We start from the raw sequence: 13,131 nt of genomic DNA, 5'->3' as shown, positions 1-13,131 counted from the left end.
GGGAAGATGAACGTACATGTAGTCTCATTACATAGTTAAAATTCAGTGTGAAAGATGCTACAGTGAGATATTAGCAGACAGCTGTGGGAACTAAAAGGACAGAGTACCTAATGGGTGAGGGCTTAGCCAAGAGGTCCGTCTGAGTTGTCCTGAAGGATGGAAGAGGAATTAAACTCTAGGTCTTTTTCCTATTACTTTCAGGGCAAGGAAGGTCCATTCTTCTGACCACAGGAATCAGCCAGCTGACAGGAAGCATAACCTGAGCAATACGGTGAGTATTGGGATTATGTAACCTGATGCTATGGAATAAAACTAGCAGGTTTAGGCATGACTGTAGATGGAGGTGAGCAAGGGATTCCCTTTGCTGGGCCTGTTTTCTAGTCTGTAAGAGACAGAGATTAAAGGATGTAGAGAAGGTCACTCTTACTCAGTTCTGTGATTGTTGTTCTTTCCTAAACTAGATCTTTTCAAGGTTAAACAGTCTCCATTCTGTCAAAAGCAGAGACATCACTTTGCCCACAAATGTCCATATAGTCAAAGCTATGGTTTTTCCAGTAGTCATATATGGATGTGAGAGTTGGACCATATCTATAAATGGAGTATAACCTTAAAAATGTGTGCATCACTGTATTGTAACCTGTAGCTTATATAATATTGTATATCAACTATACTTAAATTTTTTTCAAACAGTATTGTATCCCAGCTAGAGCAACCCAAGGGTTCATCAGCTGTCTTCCAGCTATATCAGAAGATCAAGGCCTTTCTCACATGACCTCCTAATTGATTCATCCATGTACCATGTATTGTGAGTTTATGCAATTGATCCAACCTAAATGTTGGACTTGACATTTGTTCATGTTGAATTTATCTTTTAGTCCCAGAAGCATCTAGCATAGTCAATAAATATTTGTTGAATTGATTTTCATTTTGCTTTAGACTGTCAACACAATTTAACAGAAGCTTTTTGAATTTTTATTAATTTTATATTCTATAACCCCAAGCCTTTCTACTTTAAAGATGTAGGTTTGAGGTTTGAGATGTGTTAAAACAAAACAAAACAAAACAAAACAAGACCACAGGCCCAAACTAAGTCTTAATTACATACTGGGCTCACCCAGAAATATAATCTTAAACCAGTCATTCAGGAATCACCTGATCAGCACTAGTGAGATAATCTGCCTGATAGACCCCTGACAACTCCTAAAGGAAAGTGACCTTACAGTAACCAACCAACCCACGTTTTTGCCTAGTATAACTTCCTTGTTTCTGCTCCCTCCTGTCTGTAGTCCTCTTTCCTTCTGTACAGCTCCCTAGAGCTCCTTTCTTTCTGCTAAATTGGATGCTGTCTGTTTTGAACTGATTTTTGCTCAAACTCTTAAAAGTTTTAATATGCCTCAGTTTATCTTTTAACACATGAGAGCATTGATCCTGTATTTCCTCTCATCTGTGTATTTTCTCCAAATTAGACAAAGATCCAATCTCTGCATCCATAATGAATGTGACCTGGAAAAGACGTAAATCTGGTGTTTTCTACCAGCCCTCTCCATTAATGAGTAAGATGTATCCGGCTAACAACTGTGCTAAATAAACTAACTCTGTGAAGATCACAAAGTACAAGGTTCTCAATGTGTGGATTTTTCCAACATGACAAATCATAACATAGTCCTTTAAATGAAGGACTCAAAAGTGACAATTCTCTAAGGAGAAGGAGATGTAAAATTCTCAAAGCTCTCTGTCAGTTACTCTCTGGCCCAGGGCTATTGATTTAAAGCACAAAGTTGAATCTGAAACTTCATATCAAGCCATCTGCTTTTTGTAAAGAATTGTAGAAGTTGTTCTGAATCAGATTGTTCAAGAGAGTTTCTGTGAGCGCCCGTGGAAAAGACCCTGAGACATAGCAGAAGCAGAATGGAAAAATGGTAAAGCCTCACAATCTTCATTGGTCCTGACTGTCCTTTTCACCCCAGAAACCATGCCCACCCTCCCAAATTCAATCCCTAGAAGTGCCTTGGTGCCTTCCCCTCCCTTGCAGCAGGTGAGGGGTATGAAGAGGAGGAGCCTGGAGGGACAAAGGACTCTAATGATTGTATTTTCCAGCAATTTTTTCTCTTAATTCTGTGCTTTTCAAAAACTGCAGGAGTGACTGCATGTAAATAGCCCTCTCTAATGGATGTCTGTTACCACTGACTCTTTTCAGGTTTAATCCATTAAGTGCCTTCTCTAGAAAAAGGATACATTACCCCACAATCCACAGGGTCAACCATAGAAAATAAAACACACCCTGAATGGGGCAATGTGAGAAGAGAAATCCAAACAGCCTCAGATGGTAAAGGGCTCTTTGTAAAAAAATTTTTTCAGAAGGGAAGCTAAATCACGAGCCTGATGCTTGTGCTAATCTTTTTCGCTCCTTTTTTTCCTCCTCCCTCAGGAAGGAAGCCATTCAGGACACAAGCAGGCTCTTATCCCGGGCTTCTTATCATTAACCAGAGGAGCCTGTGCTAGAAATGAGATTCAGAGTCACGGCCAGGAAAGGCTGTTTCCTTAATTGAGAGCCTCCCTTTTGAAGTCCTGTCTCCCTGATGGAGCCTGGAGCTGGCTGGGTCCCTCTGGCCAGGATCAAGCATGTATAATCTCTTGCACACCACAAGCAGATGCTCCAAGACATGGAGCCTTTTTGAAAGGTCTTTAATAAGATTTCTCAGCCCTGCACGTGTCGGGCAGGCGGCGGGAGAAATAGTTTTCAGAAAAGCCACTGATCAAAGGGCTCGAGATTTAAGGCATTTCAGGGCTTTCCGGCCAGATTTACCTCAGTTAGAACTCTGCAGTTCTGGGGGATTCTTGGCACCTTGAGGATATTCTCCATTATCCTTTCCCTGCCCTGTCTCCTCTGCCAGACTTAAGGACCCCTTCTCTTCCAGTTCCTACAGTTTATGGAAATTAAAATGAGTATTCTTTGATATGTCATCTTCTTTGGGTTATTTGGAGATGCACAAGGCTGTCAGGAATCCTAGGAGAATGTTCAGTAGATGAAGCTAACACCCTGTTTGGAGTTGATTTGGGGGAAGGGCATATTTTTAAAAATCAGCCAAGCTCATATGTTGTTGGAGTTGATTAGATTCTGAATCCAAATATCCTCTGTAAGTGAGGGTAAGAGCAGACATAAGGACAGGATTGGAGTGGAATTAAATGATGTAAACCATCCCCACTCCAGTACTCTTGCCTGGAAAATCCCATGGACGGAGGAGCCTGGTAGGCTGCAGTCCATGGGGTCGCTAAGAGTCGGACACGACTGAGCGACTTCACTTTTACTTTTCACTTTCCTGCATTGGAGAAGGAAATGGCAACCCACTCCAGTGTTCTTGCCTGGAGAATCCCAGGGACAGGGGAGCCTGGTGGGCTGCCGTCTTATGGGGTCGCACAGAGTTGGACACAACTGAAGCGACTTAGCAGCAGCAGCAAACTGTGAGAAGCCACTAGCACAAATGTTCCAAAAGGCTCAGAAATGTTTATTATTAGCTTATTGTTAGTTTGTTATTACCCCTGTGGTTGGGAGAGCCTTTAGCTAGAGACTAGACTGTCTAAGCCTAACACAGAGTTACTAAAGCACACTAAAGCACAAGAGTCAAGGCTTTGTCATCTACGGTCATGCAATATCTCCTGGATGGAGAAACTAGATTATTTTAAACACACAGTGCTGTGCTCCTGCTGTCCCACCTTGGCCCTGGCCACTCCTCCTCTCCCACTTCCTACTTCCTCTTCTCTATGCCCATTACCCCTTCCTTTTTGCCATTCTGTCCCCTACATTCAGCAAAACCCCCAAACCAGACCATTCTAATCATATGCATTCTTTTTCTTCAGCCTGGGCTGCTGAGTTCTGTGTTACAGAGAAGTCCTTGCTGCTCAGACAGAGGTCACCACAGCATCACAGATTCTGATGTCAGCAGGAAATGTCTCTATATGTCTCCAATTCACATGGCAGAGAGTTCATACTGGGCTTCCCTGGTGGCTCAGATAGTGAAGAATCACCTGCAGTGTGGGAGACTTGGGTTCGATCCCTGGGTTGGGAAGATCCCCAGGAGGAGGGCATGGCAACCCATTCCAGTATTCTTGCCTGGAGAATCCCCATGGACAGAGGAGCCTGGCGGGTTACAGTCCATGGGGTGGCAAAGAGTTGAACACGACTGAGCAACTAAGCACAGCACACATAGAGTTCATACTCCTCAAACCCTAGCCTACCTTCTCCCACCTCGTCAGCAGATGACGTGGTCTCTTTGGTTACTGAGAAAAAGGAGGCCACCAGGCAGAGATCCTCAACCCACTGCTTATGGGTCTGCACACTGACTGCCACCCAGACTCACCCCTCCCCATCCTCTAAGGCACTGGTCCATCTTTTTCGCTTGGGCTCAGGATCCCTTCTTCTGCATCTTATTCTTTATTAAACTTCCTAAATGCACTTAGCCACATTCCTCTCTCCCTTTCTCTCCTCCTCTTTCTCTTACACACACACACACACACACACACACACCCCCCACACTCTTTCTCTTTCATCTATCCATATTTCTTTTATTCTGGCTTCTGCCTTATCCTGTCTTCTTCCCTTAATGGCCAAACTTCCTGAAAGGCCTCCCACATCATCTCTGTTCTCACAGTGTGTTCACTTCTACAACCGGGCTTCGCTTTCTACCCCTCCCCACAGTGAATCTACCTTGCTGCTAGGTTGAAAAGATTCTCTTCAGGCTCTGTGTCATTGGATCTGTCTGCAGCATTTCCCATCAACTTTCCTGACAATACTCTCTGCTGATTTCCATGACAGCACTCCATGCTAGTTCTCAACTCTTCAATCACACCTGTTCAGACTCCTAATTGACTGCCCCTTATCCATTAGTAGCCCTCCCTGGGTTCTGGCTTCTCACTCCGCACATTCTCCCTGATTATCTTATCCTCATTCCCAGCTGGAACCACCACCTCACTCCGACCCAGATCACTCTTTTAAGCTCTAACTGCCCACAACTGCCCATGGGACACATCTTCTTAGTTGTTCCACAGGCACCTCAAAATCACCATCTTGTTAACCAGTTTTCCTGTCCTCTTACCTAAACCCAGTCTCATCTCCCCCATCAAATCAGTCACCAAAGGTAGTTGGTTGGTTCTCCCTCCTAATTTTTCCTTCTTCAGCTCTCCATCCAATAGTCACTACTTAGTGCAGGAGCCTATTTTTTTGCCTAGGTGCAACAGCCCCAAATTCATCTGTCTCTGGTCCTGCTAGATGCCCCCCATTCCCCAACAGCATTGCCTTCAGGAAGAGCTTTCCACAACCAAATTTCATAGCCTCTTGGGTCCTTCATGATCTCCTTCTCTGAAAACCCAAAGGGGTGGGTCTCTGCAACTCTGATATCACTATATGATCCTAACCTTCCTGGCTACAGGTGAATGGCTCAAGGAACAAATATGATCCAAGCTGAACCAAGCAGATTCTACTAAGAATTTACAATGAGGACCCAGAAGATTCTAAACAGGTATGTCAGCACTTAAACTGAATGAGTATTCACTAGGTGATTTTTGTTTTCTTCTGTTTTCTGTGTTTTCTAAACTAAAAAAACCAACATATAGCAGTTTTCTAAGAAGACAAAAAAAACCTTGCTATTGGTTTTAAAATAAAAACTGTAGGATTTTATCTTCTACTCTCAAGTCAATTCTCATTGAAATGCTAACTTATATGAAATAAAAAGAACAGATTGACCATAAACAATAATATTTACTTGTGTGGTCAAAATATTCACAGGTCATAGGAATTAAGGATTTCTTCCTACTAAATTCCTTCACTGCTTTCCTCCTTTTCCTACTGTTTTTCTGGTGGGCCTCCTATAAAACCTTTAAGATTCGACACAGAAGCGATAATGGTTGGTTAAAAGTCTGGGCTTTTGACCAAACAAATGTAGATTAAAATCCTAGCTTTACCCTCAACAGGGTAATTGCGGACAATCTACTTAGTATTTTGTGTCTCAGATTCTTTCTGTGTGAAACAGGAAGATAAAGCCTGTGTCTCAAGATTGCAGTGAAGTTTATATGGCATTGTGTATATAAAGGTCTTGACACAGATTAAGCTTACGCAAAAAATCTATCTGTCGACTTGCTAGGGCCCTACCACCCTGAGTGGTTGTCGCTGATCTCTAACCCTCAGTGCCCCTGGTCCTGTTCCCCAATCTGGCCCTCACCCTTGGCTCTAACAGTTCTCCTTTTCAAGATCAGAAACTCTGAGGTCTACATATTAAAAAATTGCCCTCCTTTCACTGGACAGATAGGGCCTGGGTAGAGGATAAGGGAGAACATGGGTTATTTCAAGAAGTACTCCCAACCAGACTTCCCAAGGACAGACAGGGCACACCAATATGGCCCTATACAATGGAGCCCCCACCCCCACCAACTGTTCCTCCAACTTCAACTCCTACTCTTTCCCTGCTGGTTTAATGATCTCCTATCACACTGTCTTTTTTAGTTCTTCTTCAGACCCACCATGAATGTTCCTGCCTTGAGGCCTTCACCTCTGCTGTCTCCCCTGCCTCTTTCCTTGCACTTACTTGGCTGGCTCCTGGACTTCATTCAGTTCTCTGCTCAAATATCAGCCATGCCGTCTCTGCACACTATCTAAGACAACTCTCTCCCCCCAGGTAACCTCTGTCACCCTGCTTTATATTCACAGAGCACCTATTGCTATCTAAAAGTATGCTCTTTATTTGCCTACGCGTGTGCAGCCTAATGAAGGTGACGTGTTTGTCTTTTTGTTTGCTACTGCCAAGTATGATGTCTGAAACATAACAGGCATTCAATAAATATCTGTCAGGCAACTAAATAAAATGTTAGAACAATCAGAAAGCATGTCAGCAATATATATAGTCAGATAAAAATACGTGGGCTTGGGAACTTGATAGAAATGATAGGCTTGTAACTAATAAAAAGAAACCAGAAGGGTGAGCCAAGAATAGGAGTTGACAAGGGAAAAGATATGTGCTAGAATGACTTAAGACAAGTTCAGATGATAATTTAGACTGACCTGAATAGAGCAGAATTGTTATTTTGGAGGAAAAAAAAGTGGGGGGCGGGATGCAGAGATGGTAATGGTGGTGGTGACTGGTGGTAAATTCAGACTGCCTGTACAGCTGCGCAGGCTGTGCACCACACAAAGCATCACATCTCAATTGTTGTCATTCACAATGGGAAGCTTCCAGCCATTATTTCTTCTGCTTTTTTTGTTTCCTCTCTTCCTGGCACTCCAGTTATGCACATGTTGCTGTACTTAGACGTGTGTCACATTTCACTAAGGCTCTAGCAATTGTTCTGCATGTTCTTTCCTTCTTCAGACTGAACCATCTCCATCTATCTTCAAGTTTTCTGATTCATTATTCTGCCAGCTCACATTTACTGTTGAGCCTGTCTAGTGAATTTTTCATTTCAGTTACTGTATTTTCAACTTGAGAATTTCCGTTTGGTTTTTTAAAAATAATTTCTATCCTTTTATTAATGTTTTCTATTTGATGAGACATTATCACCGTATCTTTCTTTTTAAAGCATGGTTTCCTTTAGTTCTTTGAATATCTTTATAATGATTGCTTTGAAGTCTTTGTATAATCCCACATCTGGGCCCTATCAAGGCAGATCTTGTCTGCTCTTTCATTCCCTATGTATGGGTCACATTTTCCTCTTCCTATGCCTGTGTTATAATTTTTTGTTGTTGTTGAAAACTGTGTGTTTTAGGTAACAGCAACTGTAGCAACTCTGGATTCCAATTTCCCTCTCTTGTCTCTGGAGCTTGTTTTTATGGTTTGTTTGTTTAGTAACTTGGTTAGACTATTTTAGTGAAGTCTGTTTCCCCCTCTGTCTCACCCTCTGGCAGTGTTGCTCCTCAGAGGGTGAAAACTTGGGTGTGTACAGAACCACCCTGGAATGACAGCAGGTTTAGCAAGCTGAATGAGGCCTGTATCCTACAAAGAAGAAATGGGAGACTTGTACCCAGGAGGTACAAGGTACAAGTGACAGGTCCCACTGTCCTACTCCATTTTATACTTTGTTTTAAATAAAGTTGATTTCTTTAAGAAGCGCATGGGGGCTCTCTTTTCTTATGGACTTTGTCTCCCCCAGGTCAAAACCTCTAAGCCATGACTCTGCATGCTGGGAAGGGTGAGAGCCTCTCCTCTTCTCAGCTTGTCTCTTCCAGGGTACAGCCTCAACCCCATCAGTGAGTTGGGATGAAGGTGATCACCTTCCAGGGTTCTTGTTCCATGCCTGGGTTAGAGCCCTGTCTTCTAAGTGGTAGCTGAGTTTCAGAAGAGACCCGAACCTCTCAGCCACACTCACAAGGAATCTAGCCTCTTTAACAGACCTGGAGGGGATAAGAAATGCTCTCCTGGTGAGATATAGTAACTTTTGATAGGGAGCTGAGGGGAGAGGAAGCCCCATCTTGGCTACACCTGCCTGTAGTGGAATTTCCCTTCAGCTGAGATGCAGGGGAAGTGGTGGGGTGGTGGGGGGTTGGGGGTGAGGGGGATGGAAGAAATGGGTTGTTGATTCAGATGCCTCAGGATCTCTCTGATTTTGAAATAAAATTTAATAAATTTTCTTGAGTAAAGAAAGGTTTCCTCATTTAGGACAATTTCCAGAGACTTTAAATATGGTTTCTGTTGTTTTAATAGTTTTCACGAGTTTTGCTTATTCCTCTGGGGAGTGGGTCTGCAGAGCTCCTCACGCTGCTGTCCTTGTATATGCATCCTTGCAGGCTTGTATCTTTATGATAATGAACACTTTCTGGCAGATGGCTGTAAGACATCTTATTCTACCAAACTCAGCATGTTCCAAAACTTTCCATCAAATAAAAGTCGTGTCTTGGGGAAGGTACACATTTTCTTGATTTGTACAGAGGCTCCTTTAGGTCAAGCCTTGGCCTTGGTGGTGAAGGCTAGGGGGTGGAAGTATAATGTGATTGGAGGTGGAGGTGGTCCTAACCATATTACGGTGTCAGGACTGTTGCATTTGACTGTGCATGTTATATACTGTGCAGCTGTAGGGTCATCATAGATTTATATTTGTTATTATGATTCTGCAGGAGTGTTTCTCATTTGCTCCTCCTGGTCTACTCTTCCCACTTCATCACCTTGCTCTGTGTCCAAGAAATTGATCTGTATGAGCTGTTTCAATGTGCCGCCACACTCTCTGGCTTCTGGTTGAATTCAGAGAAAATCAGAGGGTAAAAAGAATGTGAGAGCATTTCTTATTCCCCTTCTGTTTGCTAGGTTACCATGTCTTGCCCACATCCCTCTACTAAAGGTCCCACTTTGGTAACTACATTCTGCCCTTAAATCTCCAGGCCTAGTGGGTGATAACAACTCCTGACTGTTGCAACCGCTGGGGTACTACACTCCCCATTATTTGTTTCCCTAAATCCTACCCAAAGCTTTGTAAATAGTCCTTTTATTAACTGTACCTAAAGTATCCAATTTGAATGTACCATCTGTTTCCTGGTGAGACCCTGGCTTATAACAAGGATTTTACTGCAGATGGTAGTCAAATATCTTGAGGGCAAAGTACCTTTTCTGTCTTGCACCTGAGCTAGCCATCCTAGAGGGGGTAGGGGAATTGTAGGAAAGTGGTAGTGGTGGTTGGGGTGGCAGGGCTTATGCAATTATTCTGAATGCCAGGATAAGATGAATATGTGCAATAGACATTACAGATTCTTAAACATGTGCACGATGCTCTCTAAGATAATTCTGGCAGCTTTGTGAAAACATCCTGGGATAAAGGATAACTTCAGAAAAAGAAGCCAACTAGAAAACTGCGGCTCTATTATTGGAACAAGACAGTAAGGGCCTAGAGTAGAAAAGAAAACCTAGAGGGAAAAGAAAGCATCCCGTAGACCTAGTAAAGGGTAAAGGCAGAATTTCCTGATGAGTTGTGTTGGAGACAGAAGGAAAACAAAACAAAACAAAACAGGAAGAATAACTGTAGAACCTATGGGTAAACTAGAGACTTGAGGAAGATGATAGAAATAAAAATGATAAGAATGACTAATTGAAGCTTAGGTATTTTAAATGCTCCCTGAGTTGTGACCACAGGTTTTAAGAGCTAACAAGTATTAACTCTCTTAATCCCCTACCAACTTTGTGAAATAGAACTCGTTACTACAATTTACAGGAAACAGAAGCACAGAGAGCTCCAGTTACTTATCCAAAGTCACACAGGAAGCAAGTTACTGAATAACTGAGCTGAGATGTAAAGTCTAGAGCCTGAAGCCTGCTACCTCTGAAGATGTGTAGGAAGTGCTAAGGGCTCAGGGAGCTGGGGTCCTAAATCAACTCTCCAACTTTATCTTTATCCCTGGTGTGCATCAAAGTGGCCATAATTAACTCCTTACTGTTTCCATATTCACCACATTCTTTGTACCTCTGACTGGAATGCCCTTGCCTTCTTGCCCACCTAACAATTAAAATAATAACATTGTTGAACATCTGTTGTATATGCTGTGACTGTTTTGTGTGCTTGATATGTATTTGCTCCTTAATCTTCAATGACCACCTCTTGAGTTGGGTATTATTATTATGACTATTATTATGATTATTATTCTTATCCATTAAAAGGTATGCTATAGGGAGCAGGGATTTCTGTCTGTTTTATTTATCAGAATGCTGCCTAGCTCAGCAAAGATGTGTTGACTGAATAAACTTTACAGATGAGGAAACCAAGGCACAACTTGGGCTAAGATGACACAATAGTATGCCGTGGGGACTGGCTGGCGCCCAGCTGTCTGGCTTCCTAGTCAGTGTAGTATCACTAACTCCCTCCAACCCAGTTGTTAAGATCAGCACGGACATCACCTCCCCTGGAAGCTGGAAGGGATCTTTTGGGAAAACTTTCCCACTCCTCTCCCCTTCCCATGGGAGGTCTTAGGAACAGCTCATCCTGGGCTTTGAGCAAGATCACCAATCATGAATCAGCTTGCTCGATTTTCAAATCCTGCACTGCTTCTTTGTGGTCTTCCTCGCTTCTCCTTGGCCTCTTCCCTTGTTTTCTATGCTGCTCTCCTCGCATGTACTTATTTTAGATTCCCAGGATCACACTCCCACCCTCAGCCTTGCCCTTTATCTCCCTTGGCCAAATTCTGGCAGTAACACTGTCCATATAGCCACTCCCTGCCATTCCCTGGGGCCCAGTGTGCTAGCTTTGCAGAAGATACTTGGGTTTCCATTTCTATCCAAACTTTGATCCTCTCCAAGCCTCTTTTTATAGTCCGCAAATTGCATTTCCTGTTTCCTCTCAAACTTTGAAATTAGGCAGTGGAGGCTGCCCTGGGTGTGGTACTCTAAAAGTAGGACTGGCTTCACCTCCTTCTTATTTCTCATAATGTAGCAGAAGAGAGAGGATGGTCAGTGAGTATTTATTAGATGTCTAGTAGAATTCCAGCAAGGAGCTCAGGTGAACACACCTGTGGGGAGAGAGGACGGGTAGGATGGCCTTAGAAGGACACTGCTACTGCAAAGCCTTGCTTTAATTCATGTCCTAAAATTAAGCAAAAGGAAAATTCCAAAAGGATAAGTAAGCAGCCTCATCACATTTCCCAGACAGGAGCAGATTGTGTCAATGATTGTGTTCTGTTAAGCATTGCATTTGCTGTGACCTAATGTCCCACGAAGGAGCTCTGGTTCCAACAACTGACAGTGATAACTAAAACCAAAATCTCCGTTTTTCCAATTGGAGATTAAAACTTATATCTGGAGCCATGCGTTTAGGGGGAATACAACTTGGTATTTCATAAGCCACAAATACTATTCTTTTCTTTCGGGAAGGAACCCGTTCTTAGGAAACCAGTTAGGGAAGGCAAATTGCCTTTCGCGGTCTCGTTTCGATTCCTGGCTCTAAGAGTTTGTGACTCATGACCACAGACTTCAGCCTGAGCCTGGGCAGCGGCCTGGAGCTGGGAGTGGAGGTTATTACTGGAGATGACTAACCAGCATGTAGCTGAGGTAGCGGAATCTGGTGCAGCTAATGAGAAAAGATGACTACTGCTTTTTCTTTTCCATAAGCTGGAGGTTTTCTTTGGCAGAGTTTCTTCCTATGCATGAAAATGGCAGACTTGCCGCTCCAGATGTTAGGTTTCCATAGATGTAGAATTATAGAATGTCAGAACTAGAGAGGGATCATCTCTTCCATTGTCTCAAGTTATATAGAGAGAACTAAATTAGAAAGACCAGGTAACTGCCTTTGCTAATAAAAGCTTTCACTAATGCTAGGGTCCAAGGTTTTTCCTGTGGAAGCCAGAAGGATGTCTCCATGGGCCATCTCCAGGTATGGAGTAGAATAATTTGGAGAGAGCAGAATATTCTTCTGTGGATGACATTTTGTTGACACTCCTTTCGAGGTTTAGCAATGTTCTGATTATCAGTGACATAAGCAAAGTCAAGAGATGTGGGTTTGATTTCTGGGTCAGGAAGATCCCCTGGAGTAGGAGGTGGTAACCCACTCCAGTAGTCTTGCCTGGAAGGTCCATGGGACCACAGAAAGTCAGACATGACTGAGCCACTGAGCACACACAAGAGAACGTCTTCAGTGCTATCCTAGAAAAAAATAGGAGCTCGTGGAGCATTGCAGAAGTTGACCTTGAATTCTGCATGTTGCCCAGAGGGGCCTCTTGCATATTTCACATTTTCAGTCTGCCGATTGTGCAGACTATATGTGGTGGGTTGCACTATGCCAAGTTACCTTGGGTGGGAACTTTGTTTCCGTAGATCCTCTTCCTGCCCTGAGCCAGGTTAGAGTCGACCAGGAGTGGAAACTGCACAAGATTTGAAAGGCAGAAGAGAGGCCATGGCTGTCACTTTCTGAGGGTGTTTTTGGAGTCCCGTGTAGTGAAGGATGGGCAAAGCTTATCCTCACTCTGCTCTGCATCCAGACAACTGGCCATGCTGACCAGCAGCCCCGAGCCCCTTGCCAGATACCAGGCTACAGACCCACAGCAGAAACAAAGGCCAGAGCTCCCTGAAAACCTCATCACAACCCCACTTCATAATCGCCCTTCAGTCCTTGAAACATGATTAACTCCTCTGCTTGACTAGTTTACGACACTTCATCCCCCAACTTGCCCTTTCA

The 13,131-nt window shown here is 43.4% G+C and overlaps 1 long non-coding RNA gene across 6 annotated transcripts in view; it reads left to right on the top strand.

Moving 5' to 3' along the window:
* Positions 1-3,481: 3,481 nt before the first annotated feature.
* Positions 3,482-13,131, top strand: part of LOC147378118 (uncharacterized) — a 58,228-nt gene continuing 48,578 nt past the window's right edge. The window contains exons 1-3 of one of the 6 annotated variants that reach the window (XR_015144728.1): positions 4,335-5,135; positions 5,427-5,516; positions 7,892-8,093. This is a non-coding gene — a long non-coding RNA (uncharacterized LOC147378118). Of the gene's footprint in view, positions 5,136-5,426; positions 5,517-7,891; positions 8,094-10,182; positions 10,594-13,131 lie in introns of those variants that run through there. The other 5 variants (XR_015144727.1, XR_015144724.1, XR_015144721.1 and 2 more) reach the window with 5 other exon arrangements.

The sequence above is a fragment of the Bos grunniens genome, chromosome 2 (genome assembly GCF_055505025.1).
Source record: "Bos grunniens cultivar Pamir isolate PY7600 chromosome 2, Bosgru_T2T1.0, whole genome shotgun sequence".
Lineage (NCBI taxonomy): Eukaryota > Metazoa > Chordata > Mammalia > Artiodactyla > Bovidae > Bos > Bos grunniens.
This window is presented reverse-complemented; position numbering and strand designations above follow the sequence as displayed.